The sequence below is a fragment of the Scyliorhinus torazame genome, chromosome 11 (genome assembly GCF_047496885.1).
Source record: "Scyliorhinus torazame isolate Kashiwa2021f chromosome 11, sScyTor2.1, whole genome shotgun sequence".
Classification (NCBI taxonomy): Eukaryota; Metazoa; Chordata; class Chondrichthyes; order Carcharhiniformes; family Scyliorhinidae; genus Scyliorhinus; species Scyliorhinus torazame.
Window position 1 is genome coordinate 129,935,900 of NC_092717.1, and position 15,451 is coordinate 129,951,350.

Genomic DNA, 15,451 nt, shown 5'->3' on the forward strand with positions numbered 1-15,451 from the left:
CAAATCAGCTTTCAAGGCAGCTGACATATGGCATCAATATCGCAATCACAAGAAACAGTCTAGGTCGGACGCATAGATTACATACTGCATTGCTACCACAAGCATAGAAAAACAAAAGTGTCCAAATCAGACAATGAAGTGATTTGACCACTTCTTGGTTCCTTAAGCACAGGGACACTGACGGCGTTCACAAGGAAATGCCACCATCAACATCACCACTTCACCAACACAACAAGAAAGCCACTCGACCATATTAATTCATGGACTTTGGACTCATACGTTATTTGGTATTGTATAATCATCAATGTCATATGATTTGTACATGTCATCATTTATCTATTTTGTTCAATTTTCTTTAACACTGTACAGAAAATATGTAACATGACAAAAGGGGGGATGTGGTGATATGCATCACTGTAAATACACAAGGGGTTAATGTAAATACACTGGGACTAAATAAACACTAGAGGGAGCACCAGAGACATCATGACACACAGACAGTCAACCAACAGGTCAGTAAGATAGGACACGACCAATGGGCAGTCAAGACACCCAGAGGTGACACTACCACAAGGGGGCTACCCATATAAAAGGACAGGGCACACATGCTCTTCTCCTTTCCATAGGCAACACTCAGAGAGCCAGGGGCAGATCAGGGAGCATCACACCCACCGCATGGATTAGAGCAGACTGGTTAGTTAGATTGAGTTACTAGCACAATCATCAGGAGAGTCGAACTCAAGTAGGAGAATTGTTAACTGTTCAATAAATGTGTTAAACCTATCTCCAAATCTGAACCTTCCTTTGGCAGAGTACACATCAAGGAAGCAGCTTATGCTACATGAAGAAGCATAACACAACTGGCATCGCTTGTTCGGCCAACATTTATTGCCCATCTTTAGTTGCCCTTCAAAAGGTGGTGGTGAGTTTCCTTCTTGAACCGCTGCAGTTCCTGAGGTGTAGGTACACCCATAGTGCTATTAGGAAGGGAGTTCCAGGATTTTGACCCAGCGACAGTGAAGCGCGGCGATATATTTCCAAGTCAGGATGGTGAGGGACTTGGAGGGGAACCTCCAGGTGATGGGGTTCTCAGGTGTCTGCTGTTCTTGTCCTTCTGGATGGTCGGGGTCATGGGTTCGGAAGGTGCTGCCTAAGGAACCTTAGTGAGTTACTGCAGTGCATCTTGTAGCTGGTACACACGGCTGCCACTATTCGTCGGTGGTGGAGGGTTTGAATGTATGTGGAAGGAGTAGCAATCAAGAAGGCCACTTTGTCTTGGATGGTGTCGAGTTTCTTGAGCGTTGTTGGAGCTGCACTCACCCAGGCACATGGAGAGTATGCATTACACTCCTAACTTGTGCCTTGTAGATGGTGAACAGGCTTTTGGAGGGTCAGGAGATGAGTTACCCACCATAGGATTCTTAGCCTTTGTCCTGCTCTGGTAGTCACAGTATTAATATAGATAGTCCAGTTCAGTTTCTGATCAATGGTAACCCCCTGGATGTTGATTGTGGGGGATTCAGCGATGGTAATGCCATTGAACATCAAGGACCAATGGTTAGATCCTCTCTTGTAGGAGATGGTCATTGCCTGTCACTTCCGTGGCGCAAATGCAAAATGCCACTTGTCAGCCCAAGTCTGCATATTATCCAGATCTTGCTGCATTTGGTTCAGTATCTGAGGAGTCGCGAATGGTGCTGAACATTGTGCAGTCATCTGCAAACATCCCCACTTCTGACCTTATGGTGGAAGAGAGGTCATTGATGAAGCAGCTGAAGATGGTCAGGCTCAGGACGTTACGACTAATCTACAACCACCACAACCATCTTCCTTTGGGCCACGTATAACTCCAACCAGTGGAGAGTTTTCCCCCTGGTTCCTATTGACTCCATTTCAGCTGGGGTTCCTTGATGCCATACTCGATCAAATGCTGCCTTGATGTCAAGGTCAGTCACTCTCACCTCCCCCTCTGGCATTCAGCTCTTTTGTCCATGTTTGAACAAAGGCTGTAATGAGGTCAGGAGCTAAGAGACCCTGGCGGAACACAAACTGAGTGCCCATGAGCAAGTTATTGCTGAGTAAGTACCACTTGATAGCACTGTTGATGACTCCTTCCATCACTTTGTTGATGATTTGATTGGAGTTGATTTATTGTCACGTGTATCGACGTACAGTGAAAAGTATTGTTCTGCATACAGTCCAACAGATCGTTCCGTACATGAAAAAACATAGGACTTACGATAAAACGGCGGGGAGGTGGTGGCACAGTGGTATTGTCGCTGGTCTAGTAATCCAGAGACCCAGCATAATCCCAGGTGATGGAATTTAAACTAAAAACAAAATCTGGAATTAAAAGTCTAATGGTGACTATGAAACCATTGTCGATTGTTGTAAAAACCCATCTGGTTCACTAATGTCCTTCAGGGAAGGAAATCGGCCATCCTTACGTGGTCTGGCCTACATGTGCCTACAGACCAACAGCAACGTGGTTGACACTTAAATGCTCTCTGAAATGGCCCAGCAAGCCCCTCAGTTGTATTCATCCACTACAAAAACACAAAAAAGGAATTAAACTGGACGGACGGATCACCCAGCATTGACCCAGGCACCGGAAACGACAACGGCAAAGCCAGCCCTGCTGACCCTGCAACGTGTTCCTGACTAACATCTGGGGTCTTGCGCCAAGGTTTGGAGAATTGTCTCACAGACTAGTAAAGCAAGAGCCTGACATAGTCATGCTCACAGAATCATACATTACAGAGAATGTCCCAGACACCGCTATCACTATTGCTGGGTGTGTCCTGTCTCACTGGCAGGACAGACCCAGCAGAGGTGGTGGCACAGTGCTATACAGTCAGGAGGGAATTGCCCTGGGAGTCCTCAATATTGACTCTGGACCATGAAGTCGGACGTAGGATTCCTTGTTATCGAGATGCTCCAGGGATGAGTGTAGGGCTGGGGAGATGGCGTCTGCTGTGGACCAGTTTGACCATAAGACCATAAGACATAGGAGCAGAATTAGGCCACTCGGCCCATCGAGTCTGCTCTGCCATTCAATCATGGCTGATATTTTCTCATCCCCATTCTCCTGCATTCCCACCATAACCCCAGATCCCCTTATTAATCAAAGAACCCATCTACCTCTGTCTTAAAGACACTCAGTGATTTGGCCTCCACAACCTTCTGCGGCAAAGAGTTCTACAGATTCACCACCCTCTGGCTGAAGAAATTCCTCCTCATCTCTGTTTTAAAGGATCGTCCCTTTAGTCTGAGATGGTGTCCTCTGGTTCTAGTTTTTCCTACAAGTGGAAACATCCTCTCCACGTCCACTCTATCCAGGCCTCGCAGTATCCTGTACATTTCAATAAGATCCCCCCTCATCCTTCTAAACTCCAATGAGTACAGACCCAGAGTCCTCATCGTTCCTCATACCAGTTGTGGCGGTATGCAAATTGCAGCAGAGCAAGGCATTTTGGGAGTATGGAGTTGATATGTCTCATGATAGATGTCAAGGCCACAGGATGATAATCATTGGGGCACATTGCCTGGTCCTTCTTTGGCACTAGTATGATGATGGTCTTCTTGAAGCAGGCGGGGACATCAGAATGGAGTCGGGAGAGGTTGAAGATGTCTGCGAATACACCTGCTAGTTGGTCTGCACATGATCTCAGTGCATGACCATGGATTCCGCAAGGACCCGTTGCTTTCCGAGGGTTCACTTTCAAAAGGCCAAACTGACTTCGGAAGCTGTGTCGATATGGGTGTATCCAAGGCTGCTGGGGCAGTTGATAATGGTTTGTTGGTTTCCTGCTCAAAACGAGCATAGAATGCATTGAGTTCATCAGGTGAGGGGTGCACTGATGCCAGAGATTCTACTCGGCTTTGCTTTGTAGCTTTGTCATTGAGACAGGACATACACAAGGATGGTGATAGTGGTGTCCGGGACATTATCTGGAGGTATGATTTTGTGAGTGTGACTATGGCAGGCAGTTGCTTCACTAGTCTGTGAGACATCTTCCCAGTCTTGCCACAAGCCACAGATACCTGTTAGAAGGATTTTGCAGGGTTGACGGGGCTGTGTTTGCCTCTGTTGTTTCTGGTGCCTAAATCGATGCTGGGTGTCTGTCCAATTTCATTCCCTCTAGATTGTCTAGCAGTTTGATACAAGCACACGACTTGCCATTTTGGAGAGCTTTTAAGAGGCAACCACATTGCTGTGGGCTTGGGCTATGGGCGGCAGATTTGCTTTCCGAAAGCACATTCGTGAACCAGATGGGTTTTTGCGACAATTGATCCTGAGCTTTATCTAAACTGAGTACCCAATAAGGTGAATATCTCTACCCTTGTCAAAGTCGAAGATGAATGCCGTATCAGTACATCCTCCGAGAGTTCTATGGTACTATCCTTACAGATAGGGATGGGTTTGGTTCGGTGGCTGATCGTCTTTGTCGGCCTTTTCCTTTTTTTGCTGAATGGAGAAAAGGAAAATTTAGTGGATACTTAAGCAGGCTTTTTATTAATATTATGTCTCACTCTGTGGGTGCATTATGTCATGATATCCACATCAGCATATCATGGTGCAATCACACACACACTGATGGACAGGCAGTTGGACCAAGCAGCACACACATAACATCGCAGCCAATCACCAGTGAGAGCACACGCACTATAAAACAGGGATCACCACAGTTCCTGCTCATTCTACCAGGAGATAGCTCAGAGCACAGAGCTCACAGCGCGCCACTCAGACATAGACCATGTGCTGAGTACCTCACTAAGATAGTGATAGGGCTGGGTCCACAGGTTAGCTGGTGAAGCACGTACCCAAGCCAGTAGTTAGTTGTTACAGTTGTTTAGACAATAAAACTGAGTTGTACCATCTACAGCCGTGTTGGATCATTTGTGCATCAGAACACCCAACACGACATGATACCAGTAGTGGACGCTAACCAGCGACTGTGAGACCTACCTGCACCCTTTCAGAAATCCGCCATCCTGCTCCATGGAAAACATCAGCCCGCCGCAGCCACTTCGAATCGCTGGTAAACTCGGCGTAAACTGGAAGCTGTTTAATCAGCGCTTCTAGCTCTTCCTAGAAGCCACAGACAGGTAGAATGCATCAGACACCAGGAAGATCGCCCTCCTCCTCTCCACGGTGGGGCAACGCGCCATCCACATCTATAACTCCTTGGCATTCGCGAAAGCGAGGACAAAACAAAATATAAGACGGTGCTTCTGAGGTTCGAGGAACACTTCAGCGTGGAAGTCAATGAGAGCTTCGAGAGGTGCCTATTCCAGCAGCGCCTGCAGGGTAAGGATGAGCCTTTCCAATCTTACTTGACACACCTCCGTATCCTCGCGCAGTCCTGCGGCTGTGAGGCCACCTCCGACTCCATGATACGGGATCAGATAGTTTTTGGGGTCATCTCGGACACCCTATGCCAGCAGCTCCTTAAAATAAAGCGCCTCACCCTAGCGACTGCCATCGAGACCTGCGTCCTCCATGAGAACGCGACCAGCCGTTACACCCAAATCCAGGCGGCCGAAACGGCACGGCTCGGGTCCTATGAGGCGGAGCGGGTCCAGTCGATTGAGTTCCTCCCGGCCCGTGGCCCGGACAAGGGCGGCCATTTCGCGCACTTTCCGAGGCCTCTCGTGCTTTTACGCGCCAAAAGAGGGGACGTTGACGCAGAGGGACATGATGCGCAGGCGTGCTCTACGCAGGACCGCACCACGCAAGCGCGGTGGCGCAACGAACGCCATGACATCACGACATGCGGCAACTGTGGCTCCGCCCACTTAAAGCGGCACTGTCCGGCCAAAGCGCGACAATGCCTCCGCTGTGGCAGGATGGGCCACTATGCTGCCTGCTGTCGAGCAGCTCAACCTGCCAACTCCCAACAATTCCGCCAGCCTCGCAGGGAAGTGCGGGTGATTCAGCCCCCCTACACTGAGTCATATCCAGATAGTATGCAGACCAGCGATACCGAAGACAGGGAGCCCTTCCGCGTTGTGGTAATCCACAAGAACCGGATGTCCCCAAGGCGGAACCACCAGCCGCTGCCAGTGGACAGCATTGATCCGGGTGATGAGTGGTGTGCCACCCTAACGGTCAACCGATCCCAAATTACATTTCGCCTGGACACTGGTGCCTCCGCCAATCTCCTCGCATGGTCAGCCTTCCAGACCCTGAAGGTTAAACTACCAATTCTGCCATCCCACTGTCAGCTGGTTGACTACAATGGAAACGTCATCCCGGCCACGGTGTCCTGTCACTCAAAGTTACGCACAACTCACAGAAAGCTACATTATCATTTGAAATCGTAGGATCCTCGAAGGATTCTCTGTTAGGTGCACAGGCGTGCAAGATCCTCCACCTCGTTCAACGGGTACACACTCTGTCTCCAGAAGGCACGTCCGATTTCCCAGATGCAGATTTTAGGGCGCAGCTCCACTCACTCCTCGCGCACAACCAGGAGGTTTTCGAGGGCATGGGCACACTGCCCTACACGTACAAATTACGGCTCAAACCGAACACCACCCCGGTCATTCACGCACCTCGTAGGGTCTCAGCACCACTCAAGGACCGCCTCAAGCAGCAGCTGCAAGACCTGCAGGACCAAGGAGTGCTTTCCCGGGTCACGGAGCCAACGCCATGGGTCAGCTCCATGGTGTGCGTCAAGAAGCCCTCCGGCGAGCTACGGATCTGTATCGACCCAAAAGATTTGAATCACAACATTATGAGGGAACACTACCCCATACCCAAACGAGAAGAAATCACGAGCGAAATGGCTCGGGCAAAAATATTCACCAAGCTTGATGCCTCAAAGGGCTTTTGGCAGATTCAATTGGATCAGTCCAGCAGGAAGCTGTGCACTTTCAACACTCCATTTGGCAGATACTGCTACAATAGGATGCCATTCGGAATCATTTCAGCCTCTGAAGTGTTCCATCGCATCATGGAACAGATGATGGAGGGCATCGAAGGGGTACGCGTCTACGTAGACGACGTTATCATCTGGTCCACCACACCACAGGAGTACAGCAGTCGTCTCCAGCGTGTCTTTGCACGGATACAGGATCAGGGCCTGCGCCTTAACCGAGCCAAGTGCTCTTTTGGCCAGACTGAGCTAAAGCTTTTGGGGAACCACATCTCCGGTCGGGTGTGCGGCCGGATGCCGACAAAGTGGCAGCCATCGCAGCCATGCAGCAGCCGTCAGACAAGAAGGCAGTGCTGCACTTTCTCGGGATGGTCAACTTCCTGGGGAAGTTCATTCCTAACCTTGCTTCACACACGACTGCTCTTCGCCACCTGGTCAAAAAGGCAACGGAGTTCCAGTGGCTGCCCGCACACCAGAGTGAATGTGAGAAGCTCAAGGTCAAGCTCACCACCGCCCCGGTCCTGGCGTTTTTCGATACCACACGGGAAACAAAGATCTCAACTGACGCCAGCCAGTCTGGCATTGGGGCGGCACTCCTGCAACGGGACAACACCGCATCATGGGCTCCGGTTGCCCATGCGTCAGTTGCAGAACAGCGCTATGCGCAGATTGAGAAGGAGTGCCTAGGCTTGTTGATTGGCATCGACAAGTTTCACGATTATGTGTATGGTCTTCCGCAGTTCACTGTAGAGACCGACCATCGCCCCTGGTCGGCATCATTCAGAAGGACCTCAACAACATGACCCCTCGCCTCCAGCGCATTCTGCTCAAGCTCCGGAGGTACGACTTCCAACTTGTCTACACACCGGGGAAGGACCTCATCATCGCAGATGCTCTGTCCAGGGTGGTCAACACACCGCCCGACTCGGAGGGGTTTGTTTGTCAGGTCGACGCACAAGTAGCCTTCACATCGGCCAATCTGCCGGCCACTGATGCACGTCTGGCCCACATTCGCCGTGAGACTGCGGCTGGCCCCCTTCTACAACGTGTGACGCACCACATGACAGAAGGGTGGCTCAAGGGGCAGTGCCCACAATTTTACAATGTCCGGGATGACGTGGCCGTCATTGATGGTGTCCTCTTGAAGTTGGACCGGATCGTGATCCCACACAGCATGCACCGGCTTGTCCTCAAACAACTGCACGATGGCCATCTCGGAGTTGAAAAGTGCAGGCGGAGGGCCCGAGAGGCTGTGTACTGGCCGGGCATCAGCGACGACATCGCCAACATGGTGTTCAACTGCCCCATCTGCCAGAGGTTTCAGCCGGCGCAATCCCCTGAGACCCTTCAGCCCCATGAGTTGGTCACGTCCCCCTGGGCGAAGGTGGGCGTGGACCTCTTTCATGCGCTTGGCAGGGACTACATTATTCTTATTGACTACTTCTCAAGTTATCCGGAGGTCATACGCCTGCATGACACAACGTCATCAGCTGTCATCCGGGCAGGCAAAGAAACCTTTGCTCGCCATGGAATTCCGCTCACCGTCATGTCTGACAACGGGCCTTGCTTTGCGAGTCAAGAATGGTCTTCCTTTGCCACCTCATACAATTTCACACACGTGATGTCCAGTCCTTTGCATCCTCAGTCGAATGGCAAGGCGGAAAAGGGCGTCCACATTGTGAAGCGGCTCCTCTGCAAGGCTGCTGATGCCGGATCTGACTTCTGTTTAGCCCTGCTGATCTATCACTCGGCCCCACTGTCCACGGGCCTCTCGCCAGCCCAGTTGTTGATGGGTCGCACCCTCAGGACCACTGTGCCGTCCATTCATGTTCCTGACCTCGACCATGTTCCAGTATTGCGAAGGATGCAACAACAGCGTGCTCAGCAGAAGGTGGCACATGATGCTCGGGCGACTGATCTTCCTGCCCTGGTGCCTGGAGACAACGTCCGCATACACCTACCGGAGGGTGGCTGGTCGGCAACCGCCGAGGTTCTCCGCCACATGGCCCCCCGCTCATTCCCGGTTCGTATGCTTGATGGCTCCATTCGCCGCCGTAATCGGCGGGCCCTTCATCTGATTCTGCGCTCGCTACGAGATCATGCACCGGTGCTACGCCTTCCTGTTGTCCCTGATGTCGACTTTGTTGAGCTTCCTGACACTCTGCCTCTTCCTCTATCGCCCGTGGCCAGGCCCATTTCTCAGCCGGTGGATCCTGACCCACCCTTGAGGCGGTCAACCCGAATTCGTCACCCACCTGAGAGACTTCACTTATGAGCCTGTTAGCACATTGGACTCACTGAATTGTTTTACAGTACTGTTAACGAGTCTCTTTTCTTGTCGTTCATTGTTCCAGAAGTTTTCTCTCGTCGTTTGTTGATTGCATTTGTTCTGTTATTGGTACAACCTTGTTGTTCTGTTGCACCTGACACCTTCCTCTGTATATAGTTTAGCCTCATGTACATGTTGTAAATATTGCACACACATACTCAGATACACTCAGTACACATTTCTATTTATCATGTAGGCACATATCCTTTGTGAAAGGGGGGATGTCATGATATCCACATCAGCATATCATGGTGCAATCACACACATACTGATGGACAGGCAGTTGGACCAACCAACACACACATAACATCGCAGCCAATCACCAGTGAGAGCACACGCACTATAAAACAGGGAACACCACAGTTCCCGCTCATTCTACCAGGAGATAGCTCAGAGCACAGAGCTCACAGCGCGCCACTCAGACATAGACCATGTGCTGAGTGCCTCACTAAGATAGTGATAGGGCTGGGTCCACAGGTTAGCTGGTGAAGCACGTACCCAAGCCAGTAGTTAGTTGTTACAGTTGTTTAGACAATAAAACTGAGTTGTACCATCTACAGCCGTGTTGGATCATTTGTGCATCAGAACACCCAACACGACACATCAGACAGCTGAAGGCTGCAGGTAACCTCACTAGCTACATGGGCAAGTGTTAACTCACCTTCATCGCAGGCACATTCCTGCTCCTCCCCACCAATTTGATGGCCTCCTCATTGAATGTGATGAGCATTCAAATATCAGCCATGCTGCCACTGGTCTTGGTCTGCTCCCTCTTATTGTGCAAATTCATGTCTTGCAGAGAGAGAGAAGCATTGATTTGCATGAACGGTTTAGGTGCATGCATGTCTGTGCCAGCTCCTGAGCCGCCCCAGTATGTGATTAACAAGCAGGATATCCTGAAACTGATAGAACATTGAGAAAATGAAGTAGTTGCCACACATTCAGTGTAGGTGCCCCATCTGCTGCTGAGTCCTTCAGCCCGAGCTCCTGTCTGACACCTTCTGCACTTGTCGACTTACAGTGAGTAGAAGGTGCTGCTTACCACAGTGGAATGCAGCAAATCATTCATTCTCTTCCTGCACTGCTGGACAGTCATCCTGTGGAGGCCACTAGTGCTGACCACCATTGCAATCTCCAGCCAGGCCATCAAGGTCAGCTGTGAGGGCCTCCTGCTGCCACCCCTGGGAAATGGTACTTGACACCTTTACCAGGAAGCCTGGAGGAGAATTGCCAAATCACAAAGCCAATGTGGCTTTCTCTGTGACTTTCTGGTTGATGCAGAATATGCAGCTCCTGGCCTGCAGTGAGCGAATGGCTGTCCAGGTGTTACAACCACAGCAGATGTTATTTGTTAAGCTAGTCAAATCCCAAAGGGAAACTTGTCTTACTGATCATAACCCTTTCTCTGTATTCTGAAAACAAGGAGCATAGAATTCTCGTAACACTTTGGGGATTTTAAAAATTAAAAGATTTATTAATTAGAAGAAAAGAGGAACACTTAAGCACATAATGTAATAACCAGCACCTGACATGCTGTGTGGGGATGATTGTTTTCCTAGTGCTCCACGAGCAGTACGAGCTCCTCCACTAAGTGCGGGGTAGCTTACTCGTACTTGTATAAAATGTCAGTCAATGTGGAACCGACCAACAGGAAAGAGTATCTGGTGAGGTTCTCCCGGTAGTCATGTATATAATTGTGTAAAATAAATGTTGTTTACTTTCACTTACTTTGGACTGCCCGAACCTTGTAAAACAGAAGATTAAATTTACACAGTTAAAAAAACAGTCTGTCAAAACAACTCCCAAAAAACCCATTTGGTCAGAACATATCAGTAAATAACTTTGAGGCAAAACTCCCTTATAGATTTATAACTATAAAAAAATCCAGTAATATTACCCAAGGTAAAAGCTGCCTGTTGCTTTAGTAAAAGTTTATTGCAGGACATGCCACTCATTTCCACTCTGTGGTAGAAATCCAAGAACATTCAGAAACAAGATTGCTTTCTGAAATAAAGACTTTTCTGGTTTCTGGGTGACTGCTTCAGATTTTGCACCTTCTTTCAGAGCAAGCTATTTTCAAGATAGCTTCCCCATACAGCCAACACAATTCCAGCTCAATATCGCTCCTTAAATATCATCGTTTTCTTTCATCTTTGATTCCATTATCTTTGGCACTTGTTTGAACTCAACTTTTCCAAAATATAGAAATATTTCATGTTATTATAGTACCTCCCCTTTTGGGTCAAATAAAATTTAATAATCTTCCCTTGTTTACTTTGAAGAATTTGGAGTTATAGAAGTTCCAAGTTTTGTAAATTGAAAATTCAAATCCCTAACTATCTCACAATGCAAATTTCTAAATCTAACGTATTAACTTATAAATCCACTTCAGCAGTCTCTTATTGCAAATATGTGTATTTAGCACCTTTGCCCCTTTATCTCTCAATTTTCCCATACAGGTTGTCTTGTGATGAATGTAGAAATTGTTATATATTATATTTTATATCCGTTGCAAAAATGTTTTTAGAAAGGCTGGGTTATAGTATATATTTGTTGCAGTAATATTATTAAAGAACCTAGGTTATGTTACCCAGACTTTGTCTGCTAAAGTTGGAAATAAGGAATAGTAAAAGAGTGAGGTAAATATTGATTTTAACCATTTACTTGGTTATAGATAAAAGACTAATGGAATCATGTTTTGATTGCTGAAGATTCCATGGAGTGTAGATAATATATGGGTGTTTAGTCCTAGCTAAGCAGGTCATGGAACTTAGTGGGATAAAGGTGATGTAATTCATGGGAAGAGCCATGTCTGTCTGTATTATGAAGTCTGTTATAGGATTTTAAGTTGAACAGCAGTTTTGCCCAATGCTGTTAGATTTCAGAGAAGTGCACGAATCTGCTCTTGAAAGGAATTCTTCCCAAATGTCTCTACACAACTAAGGAAGTAAACCTGTTTGGTTAACTTTATTTATATGTGGGGTTTGAACCGTATTGGGTTATTTAATTGGAGTTAGTAGCAGGTTTCGATAGTAAGTTTAATTTTTTTCTGATAATACTCAGAAACATACAGAGAAATTAAAGCAGGAGGATGACATTCGGTTCTTCGAGCCTGCTCTGCCATTCATTATGATCATGGCTGATCATCAAATTCAATACCCTGATCCCACTTTCCCACCATATCCATTGATCCCTTTTGCCCCAAGAGCTATACTTAATTTTGTCTTGAAATCACATAATGTTTTGGCCTCAATTGTTTTCTGTGGTAATAAATCCACAGGTGCGGGGCTCTCTGTTGTCTGAAGGTGAGTGAGGGCCCAAGTCTCACGCTCTCTTTATCCTTCGCTCCCAGAAGAGTGTCCTTCACAGGTCCTGTACTTTCTCACCACTGCCCGAAGGTGAGTGAAAGTCCTGAGTTTCGCACTCCCTTTATCCTTTGCTCCCAGAAGAGTATCGCTCGCAGATCCAATGCTCTCCGCTGCCCGAAGTTGAATGAAGGTAAAGCTACTTCTTTAATATGGTTAATTCTGTGTTTAAATTAAAGTTTGTTTTAATATAAAAATACCTATTGGTCAGAGTCATCACTCCTGGGGTGAAGTGTCCTTTCCTCACAGTTTTACAAATTAAAATAATTGTTTGTGGTTCTCGTCCGCTATCCTTTTTTAAAAAATATATATTTTATTCAAAATTTTTGGCCAACCATAACAGTACATTGTGTATCTTTTACACAGTAATATAACAATATAAATAACAATGGCCAGTTTTTTAAATAAATAATATATAAACAACATCAAAATTAAAAAACAAAACTAAATGGCAACTGCCTTGTCCCAAATAAATACTCTCCAAAAATACAAATCAGCAGTCCAGTATACAATTACCTATAACAACAACCTATACATATTATACTTATACACTAACATCCCTGAGAGTCCTTCTGGTTCCTCCCCCCCCCCCCCCCCCTCCTGGGTTGCTGCTGCTGTCTTCTTCTTTTCCATTCCCTCTATCTTTCTGTGAGGTATTCGACGAACGGTTGCCACCGCCTGGTGAACCCTTGAGCCGATCCCCTGAGGACAAACTTAATCCGTTCCAGCTTTATAAACCCTGCCATGTCATTTATCCAGGTCTCCACACCCGGGGGCTTAGCTTCCTTCCACATCAACAGTATCCTGCGCCGGGCTACTAGGGACGCAAAGGCCATAACATCAGCCTCTTTCGCCTCCTGCACTCCCGGCTCTTCTGCAACCCCGAATATAGCCAACCCCCAGCTTGGTTCGACCTTGTCCCCCACCACCTTCGAAAGCACCTTTGTCACCCCCACCCAAAACCCCTGTAGTGCCGGACATGACCAGAACATGTGGGTGTGATTCGCTGGGCTTCTCGAGCATCTCGCACACCTATCCTCTACTCCAAAAAATTTACTGAGCCGTGCTCCAGTCATATGCGCCCTGTGTAACACCTTAAATTGTACCAGGCTTAGCCTGGCACACGAGGATGATGAGTTAACCCTACTTAGGGCATCAGCCCACAGCCCCTCCTCGATCTCCTCCCCCAGCTCTTCTTCCCATTTCCCTTTCAGCTCATCTACCATAATCTCCCCCTCGTCCCTCATTTCCCTATATATGTCTGATACCTTACCGTCCCCCACCCATGTCTTTGAGATCACTGTGTCCTGCACCTCCTGCGTCGGGAGCTGCGGGAATTCCCTCACCTGTTGCCTCGCAAAAGCCCTCAGTTGCATATACCGGAATGCATTCCATTGGGGCAACCCATATTTTTCGGTCAGCGCTCCCAGACTTGCAAACGTCCCATCTACAAACAGATCTCTCAATTGTGTTACTCCTGCTCTTTGCCATGTTCCAAATCCCCCATCCATTCTCCCCGGAGCAAACCTATGATTATTTCTTATCGGGTCCATACCGAGGCTCCCGTCTGTCCCCTATGCCGTCTCCACTGCCCCCAAATTTTCAGAGTAGCCCCCACCACCGGGCTTGTGGTGTATTTCTTTGGTGAGAACGGCAACGGCGCCGTCACCATAGCTTGTAGGCTAGTCCCCCTGCAGGACGCCCTCTCCAATCTCTTCCACGCCGCTCCCTCCTCTTCTCCCATCCACTTACATACCATTGAGATATTGGCGGCCCAGTAGTACTCACTTATGCTCGGTAGTGCCAGCCCCCCCTATCCCTACTACACTGCAAAAATCCCTTCCTCACTCTCGGGGTCTTCCCGGCCCACACAAAACTCATGATACTCTTCTCAAACCTTTTGAAAAAAGCCTTCGTGATCACCACCGGGAGGCACTGAAACACAAAGAGGAATCTCGGGAGGACCACCATTTTAATCGCCTGCACCCTCCCTGCCAGTGACAGGGATACCATGTCCCATCTCTGGAAGTCCTCCTCCATCTGTTCCACCAACCGCGTTAAATTTAACCTATGCAATGTACCCCAATTCTTGGCCATCTGGATCCCCAAGTAGCGAAAGTCCCTTGTTACCTTCCTCAGCGGTAAGTCCTCTATTTCTCTGCTCTGCTCCCCTGGATGCACCACAAACAACTCACTTTTCCCCATGTTCAGTTTGTATCCTGAAAATTCTCCAAACTCCCCAAGTATCCGCATTATCTCTGGCATCCCCTCCGCCGGGTCCGCCACATACAACAAATCGTCCGCATACAGAGATACCCGGTGTTCTTCTCCTCCCCTGAGTACTCCCCTCCACTTCCTGGAACCCCTCAATGCTATTGCCAGGGGCTCAATCGCCTCGTCCCTCTATGGAGCCGAAAATACGCAGACCCCCGTCCATTCGTGACCACGCTCGCCATCGGGGCCCTATACAGCAGCTGTACCTATCTAATATACTCATCTCCAAAGCCAAATCTCCTCAACACCTCCCACAAATAATCCCACTCCACTCTATCAAATGCTTTCTCGGCATCCATCGCCACCACTATCTCCGCTTCCCCCTCTGGTGGGGGCATCATCATTACCCCTAGCAGCCTCCGTATATTCGTATTCAGCTGTCTCCCCTTCACAAACCCATTTTGGTCCTCATGGACCACCCCCGGGACACAATCCTCTATCCTCATTGCCATTACCTTGGCCAGAATCTTAGCGTCTACGTTCAGGAGGGAAATAGGCCTATAGGACCCGCATTGCAGCGGGTCTTTTTCCTTCTTTAGGAGAAGCGATATCGTTGCCTCTGACGTAGTCGGGGGCAGCTGTCCCCTTTCCCTCGCCTCGTT